Below are 12,659 nucleotides of genomic sequence, written 5' to 3'. Positions count from 1 at the left end.
TGTCCAAAGCCCAGTAGACACAGGAAATGATTAGGGATTATACAGCTTGTGAAGATAGGCCTGTGATGAAGTAATTAGGAAGCTGAGGTTTTTAGTGATAAAATTGGAAGTGAGACCCAGAATTCATTTCTTCCAAATGGAGTCAATGTGATGAGGAGATTCATGATAGGGTGTGGCGGCCAGGGATTGTTGGGAGGATGAAATGAAAGATTAGGTGTCGGATTGTGTTCAGCTGGTAGTAAGAAGGTGTCCCAGTGTAATAGCCTTAAGGCCAGATGGTGCCAGGAAGGAAAATTCCACAGTTTTGTCAGTCTGCCTGTCTGTCTGTCTCTCTTTTGACATTGGACACAACTCATGATCTCACACTGGGGAAGTATGAACAGAATACTATTAAATGCAACCAGGAAATGTTCACTTTATTTTTCTTGGACAGTGAGGAAGTTATAAGTGAATCCTGAACTCCACTGTGTTCAAGGGGAAATTATGGGGAGTTCTGGGACTGTCTGAGAACTTGCAGCAGTTTCTATCCACAGTTACCTTGGCCAATAAACATTCCTGCTTGGAAAGGGTGATGGTGAAGCAGATACTGAAGGATGGGCATCTTCCGAGTGCAGGGACAACTCTGGATGAGAAAGACTGAGGCACAAAGAACTGGGGAGATACCGGAAATGGAGGGAAGGACGCAGATAGGATATAAAGGAGGCAAAAGAACATGAAAGGGATGGGGGAGGTTAGCAGAATAAAGAAATTTAATGCAATAGCTCATGCAAATTTGGAACATATAGGATACTGGTAAAGTTGTAATTAATTAGGAAAATAATTAAGTCGATTTTAAATATGATTCATCGATCCTGAGTTTATGTTTGAAAAACAAAGTCTGTAGGCTGTTGTGGAAAGTAGATGCACAGGAGGCTAAGAGATCTCACACTTTTGAGGAGCTTGGAGAGTACGAGCCATCGTGGATAATGGAGAGAGCTAAGTTCAATAGTCTTTAATACAGCTGAGGCATCAGGAGGTGCGTTTAACCTGAACTGATTGCAATGCAGATAGCATTAAGCTATCTGCACAATAGAGTGGTGTCAGCACCTAGTCAGCACTAACCAGGCTGGATAAAATTTCTGTGTCACTTTGATTGTTGGATTTGGCAAGGAGCCCAGTACTACATTGCTACATTACTGAATCCCACAGGCGTGCTGGTGTTATTTAACTTTTCTGTCAGAGCTCCAGAACACAAAGTACAAAAAAATGGGCAAGGGAGTCAAGTATAAAAAGCAAACTGCTGAAGCACCTCAGTGGGTTAAGTAGCATCTGTGACGGTCAGGGGGTAGCTGATGTTTTAGTTTGTTCTGAATCAGATAGACGATCCTGTGGCTCAGTTACAGGCTGAATGTTGTGGGCATCACTGGGACATGGCAGAAAGAAGATCATAGCTGGGGGGCATAACATGCAAAGATACACTTTGTAGAGAAAGGCTGATAGGCAGAGGGGGGTGGGGTGGCTGTGTTGGTTAAAAAAATGAGATCAAATTCTCAGAAAGAGGTGGCATAGGATCAGAAAATGTAGCATCCTTGTGAGAAAAGTTATGAAACTGAAAGGGTAAAAGGAGGCTAACAGGCCCAAACAGCAGCCGGGATGTGGGATATAAATTTCAATGGGAAATAGAAAAGGCATGTAATAAAAGGCAAGATTACAACAGTCAAAGGGGATTTCAATAAGCAGGTAGATTTGGAAAATTAGATTGGTGCTGGATCCCGAGTGAGAATTTGTAGAATGTTTACAAGATTTTTTTTAGAGCAACTTGTGCTTAAACCCACTGGGGAAAGGCAATTTTGGATTGGGTGTTGTGTAATGAAGCAAATTTGATTAGAGTTTAAGGTAAAGGAACCCTTAGGAGACAGTGATCATAATATAATAGAGTTCACCTGGCATTTTGAGAGGGAGAAGGTAACTTCAGATATATCAATATTACAGAGGAGTAAAGGGAATTAGAGAAGCATGAGAGAGGAGCTGGCCAGAGTTGATTGGATGGGGACATTAGCAGGGATGATGGCTGAGCAGCAATGGCTGAAGTTTCTGTGGACAATTCGAAAGGGGAAAGATAGATACAGTACATCCCTAAGATGAAGAAGTATTCTAAAGGGAAGATGTGTTGCAATGGAAGTCAAAGACAGCATGAAAGCAAATGAGAGGGCATATAAGATAGCAAAAATAGTGGGAAGATAGAAGATTCGGAAGTTTTAAAAAACCAACAGAAAGCAACGGAAAAAAAACATAAGGAGAGAAAAGATGAAATTTGAAGATGCTAACCGAATGTATCAAAGAGGGTATAATAGTTTTTCAGATATATAAGGAGTAAAATAGAAATGAGTGTGGTTAGTGGACCACTGGAAAATGATGCTGGAGAGGTAATAATGGGGAACAAAGAAGTGACAGCCAAATTTAGTAAGTGTTTTTTGTCAGTCTTCACTGTGGAAGACAGTAGCAGTATGCCTGAAATTTGAGAGTGACAAGGCAGAAGTGATTACGAGGGAAAAGCTGCTTGGGAAGCTGAAAGGTCTGAAAGTGAATAAGTTACATGGATCAGATGGGGTGCATCCCAGGTTGTGAAAGAGGTGGCTGATGAGACTGTGGAAGCATTAGCAATGATCTTTTTAAAAACCACTAGATTCTGGAGGCTGAAAGAAGGGAGGGAGGCAGGAGGAAGGAATTTATAGGCCAGTTAGCCTGACTTAAGTGTTTGGGAAGGTGTTGGTGTCCATTATTAAGGATGACATTTCGCGGCACTTGGAGGTGTATGATAAAGTAGACATTATAAAGTAGAGCCAGCATTGTTTCCTTAAGGGCAAATCTTTCTTGACAAATCGGTTGTGTTTCTTCGAGCAAATAACAGGAAGGATAGACAAAAGAGAGTCAGTGGAAGTTGTTTACTGGGATTTTAAGAAGGCCTTTGACAAGGTACTGCAAATGAGACTGATTAACAAGGTAAGAGCCCATGATATTACAGTGAAGATTCCAGCATGGATAGAAGATTGGCTGACTGGCAGGAGGCAAAGAGTTGGAATAAAGCAGGCTTCTTCTGGTTGGCTGGCGGTGATGAGTGGTGTTTTGCAGAGGTTGGTGTTCAGACCACTTCTTTACATTTTGTTTGTCAACGACTTGGATGACCGAATTGATGGTTTTGTAGTCAGTTTACAGATGATATAAAGATAGATGGATGAACAGGTAGTGTTGAGGAAGCAGGGAGTCTACAGAAGGACTTGGACAGATTGGGTGAATGGGAAAAGAGTTATCAGATGGAATATAATGTATGGAAGTTTATGGTCTTGCGCTTCAGTAGAAGGATTAAAGGAGTAGAATATTTCATAAATGAGGAGAAAATTCAAAACTCAGAGGTGCAGAGGGTCTTGGGAATCCTCGTACCGTATTCCTTGAATGATAACTTGCCAGTTGAATCAGTGGTAAGGAAGGAAAATACAATTTTAGTATTAATTTCAAAAACACTAGAATATAAGAGCAAGGATATGATGCTTTATAAGGCATTGGTCAGACTGCACTTGAAGAACTGTGAGCAGTTTTAGGCTCCTTATCTAAGAAAGCATGTTTTGACATTGGAGACACTCCAGTGGAAGTTCATGAGAATGATTCCTGAAATGAAAGGGTTCATAAATAAGGAGCGTTTGATGGCTCTGAGTTTAGAACTATGTTGGGGTGGGTGGGGGCATCTCATTGAAACCTATCGAGTATTGAAAGGGCTAGACAGAGTGGATGTGGAGAGGATATTTTCTATGGTGGGTAGGTCTAGTATCAGAGGGCACAGCCTCAGAATAAAGATGAAGTGGGATTTCTTTAGCCAGAAGGTGGCGAATCTGTGGAATTTATTGCCACAGACAGCTGTGGAGGCTAAGTCATTGACTATACTTAAAACAAATTTTGTCAGGCTCTTGGTTAGTCAGTTTTTGGGGAGATGGCGGGGAATGGTTTTGTGTGGGATAATGAATCTGCCATGATGGAGCAGACTTAGTGGGTTGAGTGGCCAAATTCTTCTTTTGTGTCTTATGGTATAGTTTTATGGAGACCCTGCATCCAGATTCCAGCATATAGACTCTTTTGTGTATATTAGGAAGCCAAGTAGGTTCATGAGAATGAATCCTGAAATGAAAGAGTTCACATACGAGGAGCATTTGATGGTTCTGAGCCTGTACTAGCTGAAGTTCAGAAGAAAAACTCAGTGCCTTATAGTCTTATGGAGACTCTGTGTCAAGATTCCAGCACCTACACTCTTGTGTTTCTAAGGAAGGGTATGGGGTTGATAGGGATGGTGGAATAGCAGATCAGACTCAGTGGACTGAGTAACAACATTCTGCTTCTGTATCTTACTGGTCTCATAGTCCTACGGAGACCATAGATCCAGATTCCAGCATTTATACTCTCCTGTGTATCTAAGGAAATCAAGTAGCAGTAGGCAACCAAGATATTGTGTGAATGGCTAAGTTTAATGTGAAGAGTTATCACTGTGCTGAAGAGTAGGAGAAAGAGGGGAGATTTGATAGGGGCATTGTAGGGGGTACACGTAATGTAAATGCAAACGGGCTTTTTCCACTTAGGTTGCGTGAGACTACAACGAGAGTTCTGAAGTTCAGGGTAAAGGGTGAAACACTTAAAGCTAACCTCCAGGGGGACTTCACTCTGGTGAGAATGTGGAACGAGCTTCCAGCGGAAGTGGTGGACGTGGGTTCAGTTTCATAATTTAAGAGAAACTTGGTTAAGTATATGGATGGGAGTTGTAAATTGAAGGGACTTGGTGAATAATAGTTTGGCACAGACTAGATGGGCCAAAGGGGCTGTTTCTATGCTGCAGTGCTCTATGACTCTCTATGACATTATCAAGTGGAATATTCCACATGCTATGCTTTATCTTTCCTTTATCCTTTCACAAACCTTCCAAGAAATCCCGAGTTGAATTATTGTACTCTTATCTACAGTAAGGCAATTCAGGAGTATTTGCAAAGTTAATTTCATTTATGGCACTTTATCAGTTGACCCTTTTGTTACTCCACTGTCGCTGCTTGTTACTTTGGAATAAATGTGTTCTGAATGGAAAGGAGTAGATCACTTGAGCAGCATTGATTAAACAGGCAAATTTTAGACTCTGTTGTCATCGGAAGACATCAAGTGTAATTACTGAATTTGCAATAATGTTTGATGTATCCTACCAGAGATGATCTAATCCCTAAGGAGCTCATATGCCAGAGTTGTGTCAATGTGGAGCAACATTAGGACATGAAACTAAAATTAGTCCGAATTACTTTATGCACACATCAGTTACCTGATTCTTTCTGTTTCATGCAGCACAGAATTTGTGCATAAAGGATAGATACAGTACCAAGCACCATGAAAAAATCTACAGATGCTGGAAATCCAAAGCACCACACACAAAATGCTGGAGGAGCTCAGCAGACAGGCAGCATCTGTGGAGAATAGTAAACAGTCGATGTTTTGGACAAATTTTGCTTTCAGATTTTCTCTGAAGCAAGTTAATTATTCAGCTACTGAAAGGAATATTTCTAGGGCTATGAATTGCTTATTGCATTTGTGGCCAGCACAAAATCAACTATATTCTGTGTGAGGCAAATTATCCAGTGCTGTTTACAGAAGTAGGAAATTACTGTGCTTGATAATCTGGTGAAAGGTCACTGTAGGGGTAGCTTCAACATCAGTGAATTCTGACTATGTTTCTTTAAGACCATGAGCCTTACTATAGTTTCACAAATGGAAGTGAAATCATACCAAAAAATTTCACTACAAGTTTTCAGTAAACAGCTCAGAAAGCCCCAATATTTCTGTAGGCTTACACATAGTATAGAATACTATGAGAAAAAAGGTTATTTTGGAAATGTATTTGTTTTTCTGTGAAGCGTTTACTTAAGTTGTCTAAGAAAATTAGAGACAATGTTTAATTCATAGATCAATGCACGTTAGAATCTGCAATTTCTAAGCCAGGTGCTGAGGTCTGAAAGTGAACCTGAATGATTTGCAGTTTTAGAAAGAACTTGCACTGAGGGATTCTCCTCCCACCATTTTTGTGCATCTTATATAATCAGAAAGTTGTACATATTGATCAAGTGGGTAATTGGGCAAAGGAATGGAAGTTGAAATTTAACTCAGTCATATTTTTTGGGAAGTCAGCACATCCCAGAACGTACACAGTGAACGATAGAACCAAAGTGTATTGCTGAAGAGAGAGATCTAAGGGTGCAAGTGCATAGTTCCCTGAAAGTGGCAACACATGGAGGCAGGATGGTGAAGGAAGTGTACGGTTGATCATGGAATTGAGCAGGAGATTTGGGACATCTTGTTACAGTTGTACAAATTGTTGGACACACTGCACCTGTGTGCAGTTCTGCAATCTATGCTAATAGAAGGATGTGCTTTAGATAGAGAAGGTACAGAACAAATCCACAAGAATGTTTCCTGGATTAGAGGGTTTGAATTGTAAGGAAAGACTGATGGGTTCAGACTGTTTTCCCTAGAATGAAGGAGGCTGAGGGGTGACCTTTTTCCTGGTTTGTAATGTTTTTTAAAGGCTGTCACATGATTTAGATCTATATTCTCTGAGTTCACTGATCCGGCAACATGACAATTACACTCTACTTTGAATCTCTTAAGCCAGCTACAATTAGTTGGAATATTTCTGGTCTGTGATTTAACATATCAAGTCATCAGGGGTTCCTAGCAAGGACTAAATAGAATGGAGAGTTAAATAATTGAGCTGTTTCTATTTTACAGCAATATGCCTTTTGTAATGGAGAATAAAATCAAATGGCAATCATAAAGAAAACTGTACAACAATCACAGATTGGAAGGTGCATCTTCATTCAATATATTGAATTAAACCAGCACATACACAAATCATGCGACTTACTTTATAAACATGTGAGGGGCATATTTTACTCCATGTAGAACACTCTGGCAAGGGTGGTGGTAGAGGAAGGTATATTCGAGCATTTAAGAAACTCCTAGATAGGCACACAAATGATAGAAAAATGGAGGGCTATGGAGGAGGGAAGGATTAGAGTAGGTTAAAAGGGCGGCACACTTTCTTGTCCAAAGGACCTGTACTGTTCAATGTTTTATGTGCAATATTCTATTTTGTGTCTCCAACAATGTTTATGGCATATATCCAATAGTAGGAGAGTCTAGGATCAGAGGACACAGTCTCAGAATACAGGAGCATTGTGTTAGAACAGGGATGAGGAGGATTAGGCAGAGGGTGGTGAATCTGTGGATTCGATACTTCTGACAGCTGTGGAGGCCAAATCATTGAGTATATTTAAAATGGAGGATGATAGATTCATGATTAGGAAGAGCGTCAAAGGTTATGGGGAGAAGGCAGGAGAATGGGGTTGAGAGAGGGACAATAAATTAGCCATGAGTGAATGCTGGATGAGATCATAGCCTAATTCTACTTCTGTGGTCTTATACGGCACAACAGAATGTTGAAAAAGAAATTTTTTTCTGGCTGCATGAAGTAAACGTGAAGCATACATTATACTTCCTTTCTGAAGTTTAATTTCCTTGACACAAGGAGGACTGAATGTTGGAAATTTGATAGAGTGCATGTGAAAATGCTGTTTTATCACACGCCTGGTGGACTTTGGCTGAGACTGCATTTCTAACCTAACAAACCAAGTTGAGTTATCTTAAACACATCCCAAGTGGTGCTGAATCAGAGGTACAAACCAAAAAACAGTGTGAATATTAAGTTCAGAAAGGTCAGGCAGTATCTGAGGAGACAGAAATAGAGCAGACATTTCAAACTATTCCAGAGGAGCATCTCTATCTTTTATTTGGGTTTTTATTTCAGATCACCAGCAGTTTATAATTGCCTTTAGAAACACTACATGCATGATTTATTACTTTTGAATAGACACTCAATTGGAAGAGAAATCATTAGGGGAATATCCCACTGTGATGTGCAGAGGACACAACTTTTGCCAGTAGGATTTGAATTGGTTTTGTGCCAGCACTTAAAAGATGAGCATGAAAATCTTTAGTTCAAAATCACAAATCTGTTCTCTAAGGAGACAAGATTTTGCCACTGATACAGATAATGCAAAACAGAAACATTCATGTACAGGATGTTAGGTCTGCACAGGCAGGCACCTCCCAGTTTCCACCCAGCCAATAGGGGTCACCTGTCACTTGTTCCCAACGCATCTCCTGCAGCCTATTTAAACCCATCTCTCATCCAGTGTCTTCATTCACCCATTCAACCTTCAGTCACTTTGTTCCCTGTGCACTTTGTATCTGTTCTCTTTTGTTTTGTGTCCCCTTGTGGCTTGATATTTTGCAATCTATGCTGTTATGAAAGTTACCATTCATCGCTGAATCATCACTGCTACTCTTCCTTTGGGTCAAGCCTACTCTACATTTCCTGACAGAATGGTGAACACACAATTGACCCAGCAGAGTTTGATCGCCTAAAGGAAGTCATCTGCTAATACAAGTAAGTGCTTCAGAAGCAGCAGGAAGCTACTCACCATCTGCTCCCCACCCTCAACCAACTCTCTGTCATGTTACAGCAACCTGCTCCAGTCAACCTCCTCCCTCGGAGCTCCAGATTCTGGTGCCCAAACGCTTTGACAGATTTGCAACCCAATGCTGCAAGTTCTTATCCCAGTGCATCTTAAGCTTAAGGCTCCAGCCGTCTCCCTATTCTATGGACTGAGCCAAGATTGCCTTTGTCATCTCTCTCTCTCTCTCTCTCTTGCCTGGGTGAGCTCTGACCTAGGCAGCCACTAAATGGGACAATAAAATCACCATTTGCAATAATTATGAGGAATTCATCGCTGAGATGCACCAGGTTTTTGACCATCTGGGAAGTGGAAGGGAGGATCAGATCAGATACATCGTTTGCACCAAGCTTCATTCTGGATGACACCATGGAATTTAGGACTCTTGTGGTGGAGTGCGGCTGGGATGCAGCAGTACTGTTGGCCCATTACCATCATAGGTTCTCAGAGTGCTTGTCAGGTGACCTGTCTACCCAGGAGATACCCACTGACCTCAAACTTCATCACCCTGGCTCTCTGTATTGACAAGCATCTTATCAAACAGCCCTCCAGATCACCAGGCAGAACCCCTGTTCCATTCACAGAACTATTACAGGCTACAGGACCCTCAGCAGCAACGCCTCCAGAACCTATGCATTTAGGGAGAGCTTGATTAAACCCCTCAAGAATGTGAGCATGGGTGGAGGAACAATGTTTGCCCTCATTGTGGAGCAGCCGGTCACTCACGCATCAAATGCCTACTGTGTCTGGGAAACAGCACTACCAGGTAGAGATGAAGGGCCTTCTTTCTGGTAAGCTCCAACTTGTTCCAGCATCATAGCCTGACTCACTCATTCTGTTCTCCTCCACACCCTGACAGCTCTTCACAACAGGAGGCTCTGGTGAATTCCGGTGTGGCAGGCAGCTTTCTGGACTGGACTCTGTGTGTGCAGCTTGGACTTCCCCATTGAGCCTATCTCTTGCCCCTTCTGCATCATAGCTATTGACAAATGCTCCTTGGGGTCTGGGATGGTCAGATCATGCACACACGGCCTGTGCACACAAGCTTCGGACAGCAGCACAAATCCATCTAATTCCTCCTGATCAACTCATCCAGCACTCCCTTCATCTTGAGTTGCCCTCGGCTCTTTGCGCGTGACTCTCACTTCGCCCGATCATCCAGTTCACTGCTGAGTTGGAGACCCACCTGCCTGCAACCTCAGTTAACTTGTCCTCGAAGATCTGTGAAGATGAAGGAAAACCTTGACCTCACCATCTCCCACAGGAATACCACGACTTAGCCATCACCTTCAGCAAAAGGGAAGCCAGGACCCTGCCACCTCGCAGACCACATGACTGTGTGATCAATCTCCTCCTGGACACCACACCTGCCTGAGGTCATCTGCTCTCTGTCTCCCCACCCGAGACCCAAGTAATGAATGACTACATCACTGAAACAATACAGCATGGCTTCATTCAACCATCCGCAACTGGGTCAGGATTCTTTTTTGTCAAAAAGAAAGATGGGGGTCTCTGTCTCTTCACAAACTACCGTGGGCTCGACAAATATCCATTAAGAAATGTTAACCTGTCCCCTTGATGGATAGCACATTCGAAACACACTGTGGGCCTAGATCTTCACCAAATTGGATTTATGGAGTGCATACAACTTGCTCTGCATCTGCCGGGGGATGAATGGAAGACAGCATTCAAAACACTCACTGGCCACAATGAATACTTGGTGATGCCTTTTGGAGTTTGCTACAGGCCAGCCATTTTCTATCCTGAGACATGCTACACAGGTGTGTTTTCATCTACCACAATGACATTCTCATCTTCTCCAAAGACCCCCAAGACCACATCTATCACATCCATTCAGTTCTTCAGCATCTCCTCAAAAATCAACTATACTGCAAGTTAGAGAGATGGCAGTTCTGCACCCAACTCACTTTTTCCTGGTTTATGTCCTATCATCCCAAGGCATAACAATAGACATTGAGAAAGTGGGCTCTATTGTTGAATGGCTCGATCGTGCTCCCTCAAGCAGCTACAGTGCTTCTTGGGGCTTCTCCAATCTCTGTTTCACCAGGAACTACAGCCAAATCACCACACCTCTGAACTCTTTCACCAAATCTTCTAGCTCATGGATAACTGGATCTGCCATGGACAATCCTTTTGAGGTTCTGAGGAGATGCTTCACCAATGCTCCCATTCTCGGCCATCCGAAACCTTCTGAACCTTTTGTAGTAGAGGTGGATGCATCTGATGTGGGCACTGGGGCCATCCTCCCCAGCAAGGACTAGATGGGAAGACACACTCTTGCGCTTTTTTGTGTAAGTTCAACTCTGGACATTGTCATTATGGAGCAGGAGACAGGAAGCTACTTGCTCTTAATTAGGCCCTGGAGGAAAAATGACATTGACTGACGGGAAACACAGAGCCCTTGCTGATCTGGACTGGCCACCAGAATCTCATACCCACATCAGGTTCACTATGCCCTCCTCTTCAAGCAATTCAACTTCACTATCTCCTACCTACCCATCTCCAGGAACACTAAAGCAGAGGCTCTGTCACGACACTTCAACCCAGCTGAAATGGGATGAATTTTGTTCTCTCAGAGCCTTGCTCCAGTTGTCTGGGATCTTGAGAACCAGATCTGCCAGGCTGTACAGCAAGAGCCTGTTCTGGCAAACACACCTGACAACTGCTTGTACTATGCATTCTGGTGGTACGGTTCTGAGGTTCTCCAGTGGGCCCTCCCCTCACCCCTCTCCAGCCATCCAGGTGCTCAATGGACTTTGGATTTTCTACTGCACTGGCTCTGGTGGCATACCATGATCACAGATGTAAAAATTTGGGCACCCCTGGTCAACATTTCTGTTACTGTGAATAGTTAGGAGAGTAGAAGATGAACTGATCTCCAAAAGCCATAAAGTTAAAGATAAAACATTATTTTCAACATTTTAAGCAAGATTAGTGTATTATTTTTGTTTTGTTCAATTTTAGAGTGGAAAAAAAGGAAAGGAGCCCAATGCAGAAGTTTGGGCACCCCAAGAGATTTGAGCTCTCAGATAACTTTTACCAAGGTCTCAGACCTTAATTAGCTTGTTAGGGCTATGGCTTGTTCACAGTCATCATGAGGAAAGGCCAGGTGATGCAAATTTCAAAGCTTTATAAATACCCTGACTCCTCAAACCTTGTCCCAACAATCAGTAGCCATGGGCTCCTCTAAGCAGCTGCCTAGCACTCTGAAAATTAAAACAAAATGATGCCCACAAAGCAGGAGAAGGCTATAAGAAGATAGCAAAGTGTTTTCAGGTAGCCCTTTCCTCAGTTCATAATGTAATTAAGAAATGGCAGTTAACAGGAACAGTGGAGGTCAAGTTGAGGTCTGGAAGACCAAGAAAACTTTCTGAGAGAACTGCTCATAGGATTGCTAGAAGAGAAAATCAAAACCCCTGTTTGACTGCAAAAGACCTTCAGGAAGATTTAGCAGACTCTGGAATGGTGGGGCACTGTTCTACTGTGCAGCGACATCTGCACAAATATGACCTTCATGGAAGAGTCATCAGAAGAAAACCTTTCCTGTGTCCTCACCACAAAATTCAGCGTCAGAAGTTTGCAAAGGAACATTTAAGCAAACCTGATGCATTTTGGAAACAAGTCCTGTGGACTGATGAAGTTAAAGTAGAACAATGAGCAAAGGTATGTTTGGAGAAAAAAGGGTGCAGAATTTCATGAAAAGAACACCCCTCGAACTGTTAAGCACAGGGGTGGATCGATCATGCTTTGGGCTTGTGTTGCAGCCAGTGGCACAGGAAACATTTCACTGGTAGAGGGAAGAATGAATTCAATTAAATACCAGCAAATTCTGGAAGCAAACATCACACCGTCTGTGAAAAAGCTGAAGATGAAAAGAGGATGGCTTCTACAACAGGATAATGATCCTGAACCCACCTCAAAACCCACAATGGACTACCTCAAGAGGTGCAAGCTGAAGGTTTTGCCATGGTCCTCACAGTCCCCTGAGCTAAACATCATTGAAAATCTGTAGTTAGACCTCAAAAGAGCAGTGCATGATGAACTGTTGAATATGCTTATTTCATT

Source organism: Hypanus sabinus, chromosome 3 (assembly GCF_030144855.1).
Source record: "Hypanus sabinus isolate sHypSab1 chromosome 3, sHypSab1.hap1, whole genome shotgun sequence".
In the NCBI taxonomy this organism is placed as follows: domain Eukaryota; kingdom Metazoa; phylum Chordata; class Chondrichthyes; order Myliobatiformes; family Dasyatidae; genus Hypanus; species Hypanus sabinus.
This window is presented reverse-complemented; position numbering follows the sequence as displayed.